The sequence below is a fragment of the Macaca mulatta genome, chromosome 19 (assembly GCF_049350105.2).
Source record: "Macaca mulatta isolate MMU2019108-1 chromosome 19, T2T-MMU8v2.0, whole genome shotgun sequence".
Taxonomy (NCBI): domain Eukaryota; kingdom Metazoa; phylum Chordata; class Mammalia; order Primates; family Cercopithecidae; genus Macaca; species Macaca mulatta.
The window spans coordinates 51,258,454-51,274,822 of NC_133424.1; the positions used below are offsets into that span (position 1 = coordinate 51,258,454).

The 16,369-nt window shown below is 46.7% G+C and overlaps 1 protein-coding gene across 1 annotated transcript in view; it reads right to left on the reverse strand.

Moving 5' to 3' along the window:
- The window catches only part of LOC700344 (uncharacterized), a 54,795-nt gene extending 41,328 nt beyond the window's left edge, over positions 1-13,467 (reverse strand). The window contains exons 1-2 of the mRNA XM_077982855.1: positions 13,314-13,467; positions 5,451-5,635 (exon numbers count right to left, since the gene is read on the reverse strand). The gene's annotated coding sequence lies outside the window, so the exon portion shown is untranslated. The remainder of the gene's footprint in view (positions 1-5,450; positions 5,636-13,313) is intronic.
- Between the last annotated feature and the right edge of the window lie 2,902 nt (positions 13,468-16,369).

The window sequence follows — 16,369 nt, forward strand, 5'->3', positions numbered from 1 at the left end:
TTTGACCAGGCTGGTCTCGAACTCCTGACCTCAAGTGATCCACCCGCCTCAGCCTCCCAAAAGTGCTGGGATTGCAGGCGTGAGTCACTGCACCTGGCCCAAGGCTGCCATTTAAAATGGGTTGTAGGCTGGGTCCCGTGGGTCATGCCTCTAATTCCAGCACTTTGGGAGGCTGAGGCAGGAGGATTGTTTGAGGCCAGGAGTTGAGACCAGCCTGGGCAACATAGCAACACCTCATCTCTATAAAAATAAATAAAATAAAATAAAGTACATATGTTCATTGGTTTATATTTTCCAAGTAAATGGAATGTTGAAACATTTTTTTTCGATTGGGACTCAATCACCCCCAAAACAATGGTTTGGGATTTTTGTTTTCTTGAGACAGGGTCTTGTTCTGTCACCCAGGATGGAGTGCAGTGGTGTGATCATAGCTCACTGCAGCCTCCACTTCCTGAGCTCAAGCAATCCACCCGCCACAGCCTCCAGAGTAGCTGGGGCTGCAGACGTGTGTGACCACGCCTGGCTAATTTTTTACTTTTTATAGAGATGGGGTCTCATTATGTTGCCCAGGCTAAAACAATGTCTTAAAGTAATTTAAGATATATGAATTTGACATAAATCCCTAATGGGGTATAGCCTACTGGGAAAAAAAAGCACCATAAGAAAATCTTATACTATATTTAGTCATCATATTACTAGTGATAATATTGATATTGATATTTTAAAATTTTACATATGCACATACATATTCAGATATGCATATATATTCACATATATAATGCACATACTTCAAAACATATGTTAATGTCACTACAATTCAACATTCTCTTTTTTTTCTTTGAGAATTCAACATTCTCTGAATAAGAAAAAAGAGACATAATAATAACATTTTAGAAGTTGTAAAGGGCAAAACTAAACTATGGACACACATTTGGATAATTAATTACTATAAAGAAACACAGAGATGATTGCTATAAAAGTCAGGCTGGCCAGGCTCACGCCTGTAATACCAGCACTTTGGGAGGTCGAGGCGGGCAGATCACCTGAGGTCAGGAATTCAAGACCAGCCTGGGCAACATGGCGAAACCACATCTCTAAAATTTTTTGTAAAAATACAAAAAATTACCTGAGTGTGGTGGTGCACACCTGTAATCCCAGCTACTTGGTAGGATGAGGCTGGATTATTGGTTGAACCTGAACCTGGGAGGCGGAGGTAGCAGTGAGCCGAGACTGTGCCACCTCACTCCAGCCTGGGTGACAGAGTGAGACTCTGTCTTAAAAAAAAAAAAAAAAAAAAAAAAAAGGCCGGGTGCGGCGGCTCAAGCCTGTAATCCCAGCACTTTGGGAGGCCGAGACGGGCGGATCACGAGGTCAGGAGATCGAGACCATCCTGGCTAACACGGTGAAACCCCGTCTCTACTAAAAAATACAAAAAAACTAGCCGGGCGAGGTGGCGGGCGCCTGTAGTCCCAGCTACTCGGGAGGCTGAGGCAGGAGAATGGCGTGAACCCGGGAGGCGGAGCTTGCAGTGAGCTGAGATCCGGCCACTGCACTCCAGCCTGGGCGACAGAGCGAGACTCTGTCTCAAACAAAAAAAGACAAAAAAAGTCAAGCTGAGGGTTAATTTTGGTAGAGAGAAGGGAGGGGCTGGGCCTGGGCGCCTGGGCTAGGGCACATGGAGAGGCTTATGAACAGCTGGCAAATTCTATTTCTTGACTTAGATGTGGTTACAAGTGGCTTGCCTTAAAATAACACAATTTGTATTTTCACTGAATTTCAGGAACTCCTATTTTAAGAACTTCCTGTTTTTTTTTTAACAAAGAAATGTAGTACTTTGTTTTTCAAAAGGAAGATTTTTATTATATGAATCAATACCTAATAAATTAGAAGCAAAGCCTCTTGTAGAGAAAAAGATCCACCAATGAGGAGATCTGCATTTCTTCAGAGGGAAAAAAAAAATGTCACCACCATCACAGAATCAAAAACAAAGGAATAATCGTACAGATTTGGGAGACTGGGGACTTTGCCTTTGTTTTCCTTATTTTAAATTAGGAGTGCTGGCTGATGAAATCAGGGCACCCTGAACCAGACATCTTGATCAGCCCTATTTTGGGCCTCTGTAATGTCAAATAATTTTGAATATATTTTTGCTTTTACAACCTTATGCTAGCTGTGAAAGCACTTGAAATGCAGCATTTCCTGGCAATTACAAAGCTCCTCCATGGGAAACTCTCCTTCTTTCTAATGTGTTGAGAAATAGACTTAGGTCAAGAAGAAAAGCATTCTCTATGAAACACAAACGCTTTGGAAGTTTCTAAACGTGCCCTAAAGGTTGTAATTCTCTCTCCACTTGCAAGATTTTTTTTTTTTTCTTTTTCCGAGATGGAGTCTTGCTGTGTCACCCAGGCTCACTGCAACCTCCACCTCCCAGGTTCAGGTTCAAGCAATTATCCAGCGTCATCCTCCCAAGTAGCTGGGATTACAGGCACATGCCACCACGCCTGGCTAATTTTTGTATTTTTAGTAGAGACGGGGTTTCACCATGTTGGCCAGGCTGGTCTCGAACTCCTGACCTAGTGATCCGCCCGCCTCAGCCTCCCAAAGTGCTGGGATTACAGGCGTGAGCCACCCAGCCTGGTCTTTTTTTTAATTATTATTATTTTTAGGCAGGGTCCCATTCTGTCAGCCAGGCTGGAGTGCAGTGGTGTGATCGCAGCTCACTGCAACCTTGAACTCCTGGGCTCAAGTGATCCTCCTGTCTTGGCCTCCCAAGGTGATGGGATTACAGGTACTGGGTGAGCCTTCACACCTGGCTCACTTACAAGATTATAGTGAGATCAAATGTGGAGAACTTCTGATCTAGATTCAAATGGTCTAGATTTATATTCTGGCTCCCTCACTTACTAGCTGTGTGATCATAATCAAATCACTTAACCTCTCTGATTCTATGACCACACACATAAAACTGACACATGACAATGCCTACCTTATAGAGGTTGTCGTGAGAATAAACTGTCTTAACAGAAGTAAGACACTCAGAATAGGGCAAAGCTACCTTGAGCTTTACTAGGCCAAGGGACCAGAGAAGCTCAGATCCAAGCCCTCCATGCTGAGTGGACATGCTGCAGAATCCACGCATGGAAGAAGTTGAGCAGCACCTCTGAATCAGTTTCCTGTGGCTGCTGTCACAGACTCCCACAAACTCCACGGCTTAAAACAACACAGATTGGCTGGGCGAGGTGGCTTGTGCCTGTAATCCCAGCACTTTGGGAGGCTGAGGTGGGCGGATCACTTGAGCCCAGGAATTTGAGATTTAAGAAAGAATGAGAGAGAGAGAGAGAGAGAAAGGGAGGGAGGGAGAGAGGAAGGAAGGAAGGAAGGAAGGAAGGAAGGAAGGAAGGAAGGAAGGAAGGAAGGAAGGAAGGAAGGAAGGAAGGAAGGAGGGAAGGAAGGATTTATTCTCTTACAGTTCTGGAGGGCAGAAGCCAACAACCAGCTTCCCTGGGCTAAAGCCAAGTGGTTGGCAGGGCTGATTCTTTCAGGAGCCACTGAGGGAAGACCTCATGTCCTTGTCTTTTTAGCCACCCACATCCCCCGGCTCGTGGCCCCCTCCTCCTTCTGCAAAAGCATCCCTCGGCTGGGCGCAGTGGCTCACGCCTGTAATCCCAGCACGTAGGAGGACCGAGATGGGTGGATCACCTGAGGTCAGGAGTTGGAGACCAGCCTGGCCAACATGACAAAACCCTATCTCGACTAAAAATATAAAAATTAGCCAGACGTAATGGTGAGTGCCTCTAATCCCAGCTACTCGGGAGGTTGAGGCAGGAGAATAGCTTGAACCCGGGAGGTGGATGTTGCAAAGAGCTGAGATTGTATCACCGCACTCCAACCTAGGCAACAGAGCCTAGGTTGAGACTTCATCTCAAAAAAAAAAACAAAAAAAAAAAACCCGCATCCCTCTAATGTCTGCTTCCACTGTCACATTGACATCCCTCTGACCAACTTCTCCTGTGTCCCTCTTGTAAGGATCTTTGTGATTCTATTCAGGACCCACCCAGGTAACCCAGGATCATTTCCCCCGTCTCAACAAACTTAATCACATCTGAGAGTCCATCTTGCCATATAAGGGAACGTTCACAGTTCTAGGGATTAGGATGTAGAAACTTTCTTTTTTTTTTTTTTTTTTTTTTTGAGACGGAGTCTCACTATGTCGCCCAGGGTGGAGTGCAGTGGCCGGATCTCAGCTCACTGCAAGCTCCGCCTCCCGGGTTTTTACGCCATTCTCCTGCCTCAGCCTCCCGAGTAGCCGGGACTACAGGCACCCACCACCTCGCCTGGCTAGTTTTTTGTATTTTTTAGTAGAGACGGGGTTTCACCGTGTTAGCCAGGATGGTCTCGAACTCCTGACCTCGTGATCCGCCCGTCTCGGCCTCCCAAAGTGCTGGGATTACAGGCTTGAGCCACTGCGCCCGGCCAGAAACTTTCTTAATTATTATTAATACTTAGCCAAGCCTTGGGGAGCAAGAGAAACTTTTTCTTTTTATTTTTTTGTTTTTTGGGGTTTTTTTGTTTTTTGTTTTTTGTTTTTGGTTTGCTTTTGTTGTTGTTGTTGTTATTGTTGTTTGAGATGAAGTCTCCTCCTGTCACCCAGGCTGGAGCACAGTGGCACAATCTCAGCTCACTGCAACCTCCGCCTCTGGGTTCAAGTGATTCTTATGCCTCAGACTCCAGAGCAGCTGGAATTATAGGAGCCCGCCACCACACCCAGCTAATTTTTGATTTTTAGTAGAGATGGGACTTCACCATGTTGACAAAGCTGGTCTCAAACTCCTGACCTCAAGCCTGCCTCAGTCTCCCAAAATGCTGGGATTATAGGCATGAACCACTGTGCCCAGGCTTTTTTTTGTTTTGTTTTCTTTTTTTTTTTTTTTTTTGAGACTGAGTCTCACTCTGCTGCCCAGGGTGGAGTGCAGTGGTGCAATCTCAGCTCACTGCAACCTCCTCCTCCCGGGTTCAAGCAATTCTCATGCCTCAACCTCCCGAGTAGCTAGGACTACAGGCACCCACCACCATGCCCGACTAATTTTTTTATTTTTAGTAAAGACAGGGTTTCACCATGTTGGCCAGGCTGGTCTTGAACTCCTGACCTCAAGTGATCCACCTACCTCAGCCTCCCAAAGTGCTGGGCTTACAGGCATGAGCCACCGTGCCCAGCCTTTTTTGTCTTGTTTTGTTTTTGAGAGGGTTTTCCTCTGTTGCCCAGGCTGGAGTGCAGTGGTGCGGTCACAGTTCACAGCAGCCTCAAACTCCCAGGCTCAAGTGATCCTCCCACTTCAACACAGTGGCTACCCAGGGGAGCAGGGAGAGGATTGGGATGGGGAACAAGGCGGGGTTCCTGGGGTGCCTGGCAATGTTCTGTTCTTGAAGCAAATGGAAGTTAAAAGGCTTACCTCATTAAGGTAGACCTTTGTTTGGTGTAGCTTGCTTCCTTCCTTCCTTTTTTCTTTCTTTTCCTGGAGACAGGATCTCCCTCTGTTTCACAGGCAGGAGTGCAGTGGCACTGTCATAGCTCACTGCAGCCTCAACTTCCTCTGCTCAAGCGATCTTCCCACCTCGGCCTCCCAAGTAGCTGAAACTACAAGCACACATCACCACACCCAACAATTTGGTGTCATTTTCTGTATATATGTTTTATTTTACAACATATAGGCTTATAAAATAGGCTCCCACTCCCAGCGCAGTGGCTCACTCCTATAATCCCAGCACTTTGGGAGGCCAAGCTGCGAGGATCGCTTGAGCCCAGGAGTTCGATGCTGAACTCAGCTATAACCATGCTACTGCATTCCAGCCTGGGTGACAGAGTGAGACTCTGTCTTTTTAAAAAATAAAAATAAAAATAAGATGGGCTCCTCTGCTCCTGCTTCATCATCCAACCCTCTGGCTTTCTTCCTCCTGGTTGCACAATAACTCCTGCACCTCCGGGTTTCACATCCACATCTCCGGCGGGAACTGAAGGGCAAACATCTAGAGTCTTCTCCACGTAAAGCTTTGCCTTACCATTTAGAAAGAAAACCCTCTTCAGGCCCACAGCAACCTTTGCCTCCCAGGTTTAAGCAATTCTCCTGCCTCAGCCTCCTGAGTAGCTGGGATTACAGGCGCCCGCCGCCATGCCCAGCTAATCTTTGTATTTTTTACAGACGGGGTTTTGCCAGGTTGGCCACACTAGTCTCGAACTCCTGACCTTATAATCCACCTGCCTCAGCCTCCCAAAGTGCTGGGATCACAAGTGTGGGCCACTGCGCCCAGCTGAATTAATTGATTATTTAAACCCTGACATCTTAGAGCACCGATCCCCCACCTTTTTGGCACCAGGGAGCAGTTTTGTGGATGACAATTTTTCCATGGGTGGGGTGGGTGAGGTGGGAATGGGTGGATGGTTTTGGGATGATTCAACCACATTACATTTATAAATAGCTTCTTATAAGGAGCGAGCAACCTAGGTCCCTTGCATGCACAGTTCACAACACGGTTCACGCTTCTATGAGAATCTAATGCCACCGCTGATCTGACAGGAGGCGGAGCTCAGCTGCTCTGGCTCACCCGCTGCTCACCTCCTGCTGTGCGGCCCAGTTCCTAACAGGCCATGGACTCATATCAGTCCATAGCCTGGGGGTTGGGAACCCCTGTCTTAAACTACTAAGCCCCATTCTCCTACATTCTTGTGGCATCAATTTTTCATCAGCCAAGCATTTAACCCTCCAGGCACAGCCCTTGAACAAGCTTGCCTCTGGTACTTCAGCGTGACTAACCTTCTGCAAAATCAGTGGTAACTGGGCCCTGACCCTCCATCGTGGATATGGGGAACAGATGCCCTGCATCTACTCCCAAGCTCCCCCTACCGTACCCTTGAGTACTGTAGAAGCTGGAAAGCCTTTTTTTTTTTTTTTTTTTTTTTTTTTTTTTTTTGAGACGGAGTCTCGCTGTGTCTCCCAGGCTGGAGTGCAGTGGCGTGATCTCGGCTCACTGCAAGCTCCGCCTCCAGGGTTCACGCCATTCTCCCGCCTCAGCCTCCCAAGTAGCTGAGACTACAGGCGCCCGCCACCACGCCCGGCTAGTTTTTTGTATTTTTAGTAGAGACGGGGTTTCACCATGTTAGCCAGGATAGTCTCGATCTCCTGATCTCGTGATCCACCCGCCTCGGCCTCCCAAAGTGCTGGGATTACAGGCTTGAGCCACCGCTCCCGGCCGCCATTTTTAAAATAATAACTTCACCACTCTCAGCCAAATTATCAATACTTAATTGCCAAATGGTTTTCCGTGCCCACCCTCCTGTCTTAAAATATGATGTAGACCAGGTGTGGTGGTTCACACCTGTAATCCCAGCACTTTGGGAGGCTGAGGCGGGTGGATCACGAGGTCAGGAGATTGAGACCATCCTGGATAATATGGTGAAACCCCGTCTCCACTAAAAAATACAAAACACAACAAAAATAGCCAGGTGTGGCAACACGTGCCTATAGTCCCAGCTACTCGGGAGGCTTAGGTGGGAGAATGATGTGAACCCGGGGGGCGGAGCTTGCAGTGAGCCGAAATGGCGCCACTGCACTCCAACCTAGGCAACAGAGCAAGACTCAGTTTCAAAAAGAAAAAGATGTAATACTAATAGAAAATTTGAGGCTAGACATAGTGGTTCATGTCTGTAATCCCATCACTTTGGAAGGCTGAGGCAGAAGGATTGCTTGAGCCCAGGAGTTCAAGACCAGTCTGGGCAACACAGTGAATTCCCATCTCTACAAAACATATAAAAATTAGCCAGGCATGTTGGTGCATGCCTGCAGTCCCAGCTGCTCAGGAGGCTAAGGTGGAAGGATCGCTTGAGCCCAGGCAGTGGAGACCACAGTGAGCTGAGATTGTACCACTGCACTTCAGCCTGGGTGACAGAGCTAGACACTGTCTCTAAAGGAAAAAAGAGAGGCCAGGCACAGCGGATCATGCCTGTAATCCCAGCACTTTGGGAGGCCAAGGCAAGTGGATCACCTGAGGTCAGGAATTCGAGACCAGCCTGGTCAACATGGTGAAACCCCATCTCTACTAAAAATACAAAAAATTAGCCAGATGTGGTGGTGGGTGCCTATAATCCCAGCTACTCGGGAAGCTGAGGCAGGAGAATTGCTTGAACCTGGGAGGCAGAGGTTGTAGTGAGCCAAGATCACTCCATTGCACTCCAGCCTGGGCAACAAGAGCAAAACTCAGTCTCAAAAAAATAAAAAAGAAAAGAAAAGACATTTTGAAGTAACAGATGAGATGATTGCTGTGGAAAAGATAGTTTGTTACTCACAGTTCCCAAGAGGAAGGGGCACATGATTCCATGGGGGACCACACGGGGGAGCCCCTGAGTCAGTTAGCAGAAGAGACAGAGGAGGAAACTGGGCAAGAATTTTTACCGTGGTTGCCACAGGAAGGAATTGCTGATGCTGCTACTGGAGTGAAGTGTTGCTGCGGTAACACTCACAAGAACAGCAGGCAGACAGGAAGCAAAAGTCCCTTCTCCTGGAGGTGACCAGCCCCCCTGGAAGGGGTTCCGGGATGCAGAACTTTCAGTGCTAAAAATGGGAAAAATCTGGGGAAAGTGGGACGAGTTGATTACCCTACTTCTGCAGTCTCCTAGCAAACTCTCTTGCCAGAGCCCAACATAGAACCATCTGGCAAAGCAGAAATGTGGTTTGCTTGTCCCAGCATCACAAAGCAGAGCACAAGATGGTGTGTTTGGAGCTGAGAGACAGTAACTCTGTAATTGATACTGACTTTTTTTTTTTTTTTTTTGACAGAGTCTCACTCTGTTGCCCAGGCTGGAGTGCAGTGGTGTGATCTTGGCTTACTGCAACCTCTGCCTCCCGGGTTCAGGCGATTCTCCCAGCCTCCCGAGTAACTGGGGCCACAGGCAAGCACCACCATGCCTGACTAATTTTGTATTTTTAGTAGAGACGGGGTTTCACCATGTTGGCCAGGCTGGTCTCGAACTCCTGATCTCAGGTGATCCACCTCCCTCAGCCCCACAAAGTGCTGGGGTTACAGGCATGAGCCACCTGGCCCAGCCTGATACTAACTCTTTGTGATCTTCCTGGTCCTTTCCAGTCCAGCCTCTGGGCTGCCATTGAGAGGAGCTTTATAAATAGATAAAATTGATCATTTCAGACTCTTGCCAAAAGTTTTCCATAGTTACTTACCAGCCAATCAGGGTGAAATTTCAACTTTTTAATGAGGCATAAAATGTTCCACAAAGTTATCCTCAGTTACAGCCCGGTTTTATCTCCTCTCCTGAACTTGACTTTCCAGAAATATATAAATCTTTGAATTTTAAAAAATAAATCATATTCTCCATTTCCTATGCTTTTTAATATACTAGTCCCTCATCTGGATAAAAAGAAGATTAGGCCAGGGGCAGTAACTCACACCTGTAATCTCAGCACTTTGGGAGGCCAAGGTGGGCAGATTACCTGAGGTCAGGAGTTAGAGATCGGCCTGGCCAACATGGTAAAACTCTATCTCTACTAAAAATACAAAAATTAGCCAGACATGGTGGTGTGCACCTGTAATCCCAGCTACATGGGAGGCTGAAGCACGAGAATCACTTGAACCCGGGAGACAGAGGTTGCAGTGAGTCGAGATCGCACCGTTGCACTCCAGCCTGGGTGACAGAGGGAGACTCTGTCTCAAACCAAAAAAAAAAAAAAAGCATAGTAAGCCCCCCTTTTTAGAGACAGAGTTTTGGTCTGTCACCCATGCTGGAGTGCAGTGGCGTGATCACAGCTCGCTGAAGGCTCAGCTTCCTGGCTTCCTGGACTCAAGCTATCCTCCCTCCTCAGTCTCCCAAGTAGCTGGGGCTACAGGCCCACACCACCACTTGTTTTTTTTTTTTTTTTTTTTGTAGAGACAGGGTCTTATACTGTTTCCCAGGCTGGTCTTGAACTCCTGGCCTCAGGGGATCCATCCACCTCGGCCTCCCAAAATGCTGGGATTACAGGCGGGAGCCACTGTCTGCCCAGCCAAACCCCTTTTTTAGAAGAAAATGTCAGATCAAAAGATATGCTTCCACTTTAAGAATGGAAGTTAACTTCTGATCAGCTCAATGTTAGCGGGATTTGAAGGCCAAAGAAAACTGAGGCACATGTATTTTTGAATTACACAGTATTTACTGTTTTCACGCTTCTGACACCCAAGGAGAAGAAAGATAACGCTCCCAGTGCTAATGAAACTTGCTAGGTTTTCTTTCCTGTTAAAGATATTTATACTCGAATTCTTTTATTTTTTAAATTTTTTAGAAGCAGGGTCTCACTGTATCACTTCTTTAATTGAGATATAATTCACATGCTATAAAACTCGCCATTTTGTTTATTTTTTGTTTGGTTGGTTTTTTTTTTTTTTTTTTTTTTTTTTGAGATAAAGTCTGGCTCTGTCACTCAGCTGAAGTGCAATGTTGGGATCTCAGCTCACTGCAACCTCTGCCGCCCAGGTTCAGGCAATTCCCCTGCCTCAGCCTCCTGAGTAGCTGGGATTACAGGTGTGCACCATCAGGGCTGGCTAATTTTTGGATTTTCAGTAGAGACGGGGTTTCTCCATGTTGGTCAGGCTGGTCTTGAGCTCCTGACCTCAAGTGGTCTCCCTGCCTCGGTCTCCCAAAGTGCTAGGATTACAGGCGTGAGCCACCGTGCCTGGCCGAAATTCATCCTTTTGAAGTCTGCAACTCAGTGGGTTTTCATGTATTCACAATGTTGTGTGACCATCACCACTAACACAAGCACATTTTCACCACCCTGAGGAGAAACTCTGTACCCACCAGCAGCCACTTCCCGCTTCCCCTTTCCCCCAGCCCCTGGCAACCACTAATCTACTTTCTATCTCCGTGGATTTGCCTCTCTGGACAATTTATAGAACAATTTATAGAATGATACCTTTGTCGTGTGTGTGTGTGTGTGTGTGTGTGTGTGTGTGTCTGAGAGAGAGAGAGAGAGAGAGAGAGAGAGAGAGAGAGAGAGAGGAGAGAGAGAGAGAGACAGGTGGTCTTGCTACGTTGCCCAGGCTGGTGTCAGAGTTCTGGCCTCAAACGATCCTCCCACTTCAGCCACCCGAGTCGCTGGGATTACAGGCCCATGCCACCAAGCCCGGCTAATTTTAAAAAAATTTTTTAGAGATATGGTCTCACTACAACATTTATCCTTTAACGTCTGGTTTCATTCAAGGTTCATTCAGATGGCCAAGCCTGCTGTCACTGGGGACCTTCCTGAAGGGACAGCAAATATCATGACCAGTAATGCAATCTGCAATACCTTGGCACACCAATACTGTTTCCAGATATTGTCACTATTTCTTCTCTATACTTTTTTTTTTTTTCTTTTTGAGACAGGGTCTTGTTCTGTTGCCCAGGCTGATGTGCAGTGGCTGGGCAAACAATCTTGGTTCATTGCAGCCTCGGCGTTCTGGACTCAAGCGATCCTCCCACCTCAGCCTCCTGAGTAGCTGGGACTATAGGTGTGCACCACAAAGCCCGCCTAATTTTTCTGGTGTTTTGTTGTTACTGTTGTTTCTAGAGATGGGTTTTTTGCCATGTTGTCCAGGCTACTCTTAGACTTCTGTGCTCAAGCCATCCTCCTGCCTCAGCCAACCAAAGTGCTGGGATTACAGAAGTGAGCCATTGCACCTGCTCCATCCATAGTCTTTATTTTTAACCCTGTCCCTTTGAGGCTTATGCTCTTGAGCTGTACTGCTTCCACTTCCCCTTAGCAAGCCTCCTAGACAGATCCTCTGTTTTGGGGTTTGTTTTTTTCTTTTTTCTTTTTTTCTTTCTTTTTTTTTTTAGACGGAGTCTCGCTCTGTCGTCAGGCTGGAGTGCAGTGGCACAATCTCGGCTCACTGCAACCTCCGCCTCCCGGGTTCAAGCGATTCTCCTGCCTCAGCCTCCCGAGTAGTTGGGACTATAGGCGTAGGTCACCACGCCCAACTAATTTTTGTATTTTTAGTAGAGACGGGGTTTCACCATGTTGGCCAGGCTGGTCTTGAACTCCTGACCTCGCGATCCACCTGCCTCAGCCTCCCAAAGTGCTGGGATTACAGGCATGAGCCACTGCACCCTGCCTCTTTTTTTTTTTTTTTTTTCTTAGAGATAAGATCTTGCTCAATTTCCCGGGCTGGAGTGCAATGGTGTAATTATAGCTCACTGCAGCCTTGAACTCCTGGGCTAAAGCAATTCTCCCGTCTCAGCCCCACGAGTGGCTGGGACTACAGGTGGACACCACCACACCAGGCTAACTTTATAATTTTTTTTTTTTTTTTTTGTAGAGACTAAATCTCACCATTTTTTTTTTTTTCCAGAAAGAAGATCTTGCTCTGTTGTCCAAGCTGTAGTGTTGTGGTGCCATCATAGCTCACTGCAGTCTTGATCTCCCGCGCTCCTCCCTCCTTGGCCTCCCAAGTAGCTGGAATTAAAGGCACGTGCCACCACACTTGGCTAATTTTTATGTTTTGTAGGGATGAAGTCTCACTGTGTTGCCCAGGCTGGTCTTGAACTTGAACTCCCAGCCTCAAACAATCCCCTCTCCCCACTAAAGCCTCCCAAAGTGCTGAGATTTCAGGTGTGAGCCAACGTGCCTGGCCAGGTCCTCTTCTCTCTTGCTCTCCATGGTCTGCTTGGAAATCTGAGAGTCGGCTGTGTGCAGTAGCTCATGCCTGTAATCCCATCTCTCTGGGATCCCAAGGCGGGCAGATCACCTGAGATCAGGAGTTTGAGACCAGTCTGGCTAACATGGTGAAACCCCGTCTCTACTAAAAATACAAAAATTTGCCGGGCATGGTGGTGGGCGTCTGTAGTCCCAGCTGCTTGGGAGGCTGAGGCAGGAGAATTGCTTGAACCCAGGAGGTGGAGGTTGTAGTGAGCTGAAATCACGCCACTGTACTCCAGCCTGGGCGACAGAGCAAGATTCTGTCTCAAAAAAAAAAAAAAAAAAGAAAAGAAAGAAATCACTCCTCCCTCCTCCTTACTCCCATAGCAGACCTCTTGGAATGTCCTGGAAGTTCTAAGCCTGTCACTTCTCAGTCCCCACAGAAGCCACCCTCTCCCAAGCCACCATCATCTCTGGTTTGAACTACTGTTGCAGGAGCCTTCCAAGTCTGGTTCCTACAATTAATTCATGATCTACCTAACAAGCAGAGCCGTCAAGTCACTCCCCTCTTAAAATCCCCCATAGTTTCCCGTTTCCCTTAGGAAGAGTCTAAAACCCTTAACTGTTTCTAGAAAGTTCCTCCAGGAAGATCTCTACCTGCTGTCTCAGCCTCGGACCTTCTGTGCTTCTTCAGCGTCCTGTGCTGGCACTCAATTACTTCAGGGGTTTCATGACAAGGTTCTGTCCCTCCCACTCCTTTTCATCCTTGGGGTCTTAGCTTGCTTCCCGAGGCCTCCCCACCCAGTTGTTCTCGGTCCCTGTGTGCCCACAGCGCCCTCTACTGCCCCTTCCCAAACGCACAGCATGGGTGTGTTCGCCCAGCGCCTCTCCGCACACCCAGGCTTCAAGCTTCAAGACTGCAGGCACTGCCTCCTCCATTGCTAAGTACCTGGTAAAGCAATTGCAGTCAGTAAATATTTTTTCCCTTTATTTATTTATTTATTTATTTATTTATTTATTTATTGGTAAAGAAAGGCATTTATTAGGTCTGGGCATGGTGGCACATACCTGTAATCCCAGCACTTTGGGAGGCCAAGGCCAGTAGATCACTTGAGGTCAGGAGTTCAAGCCCAGCCTAGCCAACATGGTGAAACCCCATCTCCACTAAAAATACAAAAATTAGCTACAGGTGGTGGTGCATGACTGTAATCCTAGCTTCTCTGGAGGCTGAAGAGGGAGAATCTCATGAACCCGGGAGGCAGAGGCTGCAGTGAGCCGAGATCGAGCCATTGAACTCCAGCCTAGGCAACAGAGGGAGATTCTGTCTCAAAAAAAGAAAAAGAAAAGAAAGGCATTTATTAGAGAAGGCATGAAAATACATTGCAAGAGTGCAACAGGCAGCACTGCAAAGAAGGGGCTGTCTTCTCTCAGTAAATATTTTTTTTTTCAATTGAAGAATGAGTTTGTCATACAAGAAGGCTGGAGAAAAGAAATGGTAAAGGTTGTGAAAGTTGTCAGAGTCAAAATGGAGTCACCAGTCCTGGCGCAGTGGCTCATGCCTGAAATCCCTACACTCGGAGGGCATATAGAGTTCAGGAGTTCAAGACCAGTCTGGGCAACATAGTAAAACCCTGTCTCTACTAAAAATACAAACAATTAACCTAGTGTGGTGGTGTGCGCCTGTAAGCTCAGCTACTCAGGAGGCTGAGGTGGGAGAATCACATGAGCCTGGGAGGTTGAGGCTGCAGTGAGCTGAGATCATAGCGCTATACTCCAGCCTGGGAGACAGAGCAACACCCTGTCTCAGAAAAGAATGGAGTCACTACTGAAAACAAAACAAAACAAACAAACAAAAACCCTGACACAGGAGTTCAAGAACACCCTAGACAACATAGCAAGACCCTGTCCCCCTTCCCCCCCCAAAAAAGAAGAAGAAAATTAGTTGGATGTGGTAGCACGTATCTGTAGTCTCAGTTCAAGGCTGCAGTGAGCTATGATCAGGTCCCTGCACGCCAGCCTGGGTGACAGAGCAAGACTCTGTCTATTAAAAAAATAATAAAAATTTGAAAATTAAAAAAAAAAAAAACCCTGACAAATAGAGATGGGGAAGGCCATGAGGAGAAGCTTTTCAGGGTTGGATGCCTGATCACAAAAACTATTACAAAAGACTCCAACTCTGCAAAACCCTCAACCTTGCACACACAAATAATACTTCTGCAAGGACATCTTCCCAGCAATTGCCATCCAACCTCAAACTGGCATCATACTCTTGTTATTGATATTTGTAGCCAAGGATAATTATCTCAAAACAATTTTGTACTGCTCCTCGTTTTTTGTTTAAAAACCTTTGTCAGGCCGGGCGTGATGGCTCATCCCTATAATCCCAGCACTTTGGGAGGCCAAGGCGGGCAGATCACCTGAGGTCAGGAGTTCAAGACCAGCCTGACCAACATGGAAAAACCCCGTCTCTACTAAAAATACAAAATTAGGCGGGTGTGGTGGCACATGCCTGTAATCCCAGCTACTCGGAAGGCTGAGGCAGGAGAATCACTTGAACCTGGGAGGCAGAGGTTGCAATGAGCCAAGATCGTGCCACTGCACTCCAGCCTGGGCAACAAGAGCGAAACTCCATCTCCAAAAACCGAAACAAAACAAAACAAAAAAACTTTTGTCTCCCTTTGCCTCCCAGAATATACACAGAGTTTACTGTGACTTGTATTCCTATTGCAATGCTCTGTTCCTGAGTAAATACCTTTTTCTTTTAGAAAAACTCTCTCATTTAGGTTGGCATGGTTAATAGGTGCGATGGTTAATGATTACTAGATAATTAATATTGATTAATGGATGATTAATAATTGAGTAATAGATGTCATGGATAATAATTATGAATTATGATTAAATTAGCTTCCTGGATGTATTAGTCTACTTGGGTTGCTGTAACAAAATACCTTAGACTGGATAATTTATAAATAATGTAAATTTGGCTGGATCTAGTAGTGTATGCCTGTAATCCCAGCACTTTCGGAGGCGAAGGCAGAAGGATTGCTTGATGCTGGGAGTTCAAGACCAGCCTGGGCAACATAGCAAGACTCCATCTCCACAAATAAAAAAAATTTTAACACTTTGGAAGGCCAAGGCAGGCAGATCATAAGGTGAGGGATCAAGACCATCATGACCAACATGGTGAAACCTCATCTCTGCTAAAAATACAAAAAAATTAGCTGGGCGTGGTGACGCACGCCTGTCATCCCAGCTACTCAGGAGGCTGAGGCAGGAGAATCGCTTAAACCCAGGAGACAGAAGTTGCAGGGAGCCGAGGTCGCACCACTGCACTCCAGCCTGACAACAGAACAAGACTCCATCTCAAAAAAAAAAAAAAAAAAAATTAAATTAGGCAGGCTTGGTGGCTTGAGCCTGTGGTCCCAGCTACTGGGGAGGCTGAGGCAGGAAGATCACCTGAACTCAGAAGATTGAGGTACAGTGAGTCGTGATCACACCACCACACTCCAGCCTGGGTGACAGAGTGAGACCCTGTCTCAATAAAAGTAAAATAAAATAAAAAGAATAGGGCCTGGTGCAGTGGCTCACACCTGTAATCCCAGAACTTTGAGAGACCGAGGCAGGTGGAACACTTGAGGCCAGGAGTTCGATACCAGCCTGGCAAACATGGCGAAACTCCATCTCTACTAAAAATATATATATATATACAAAAA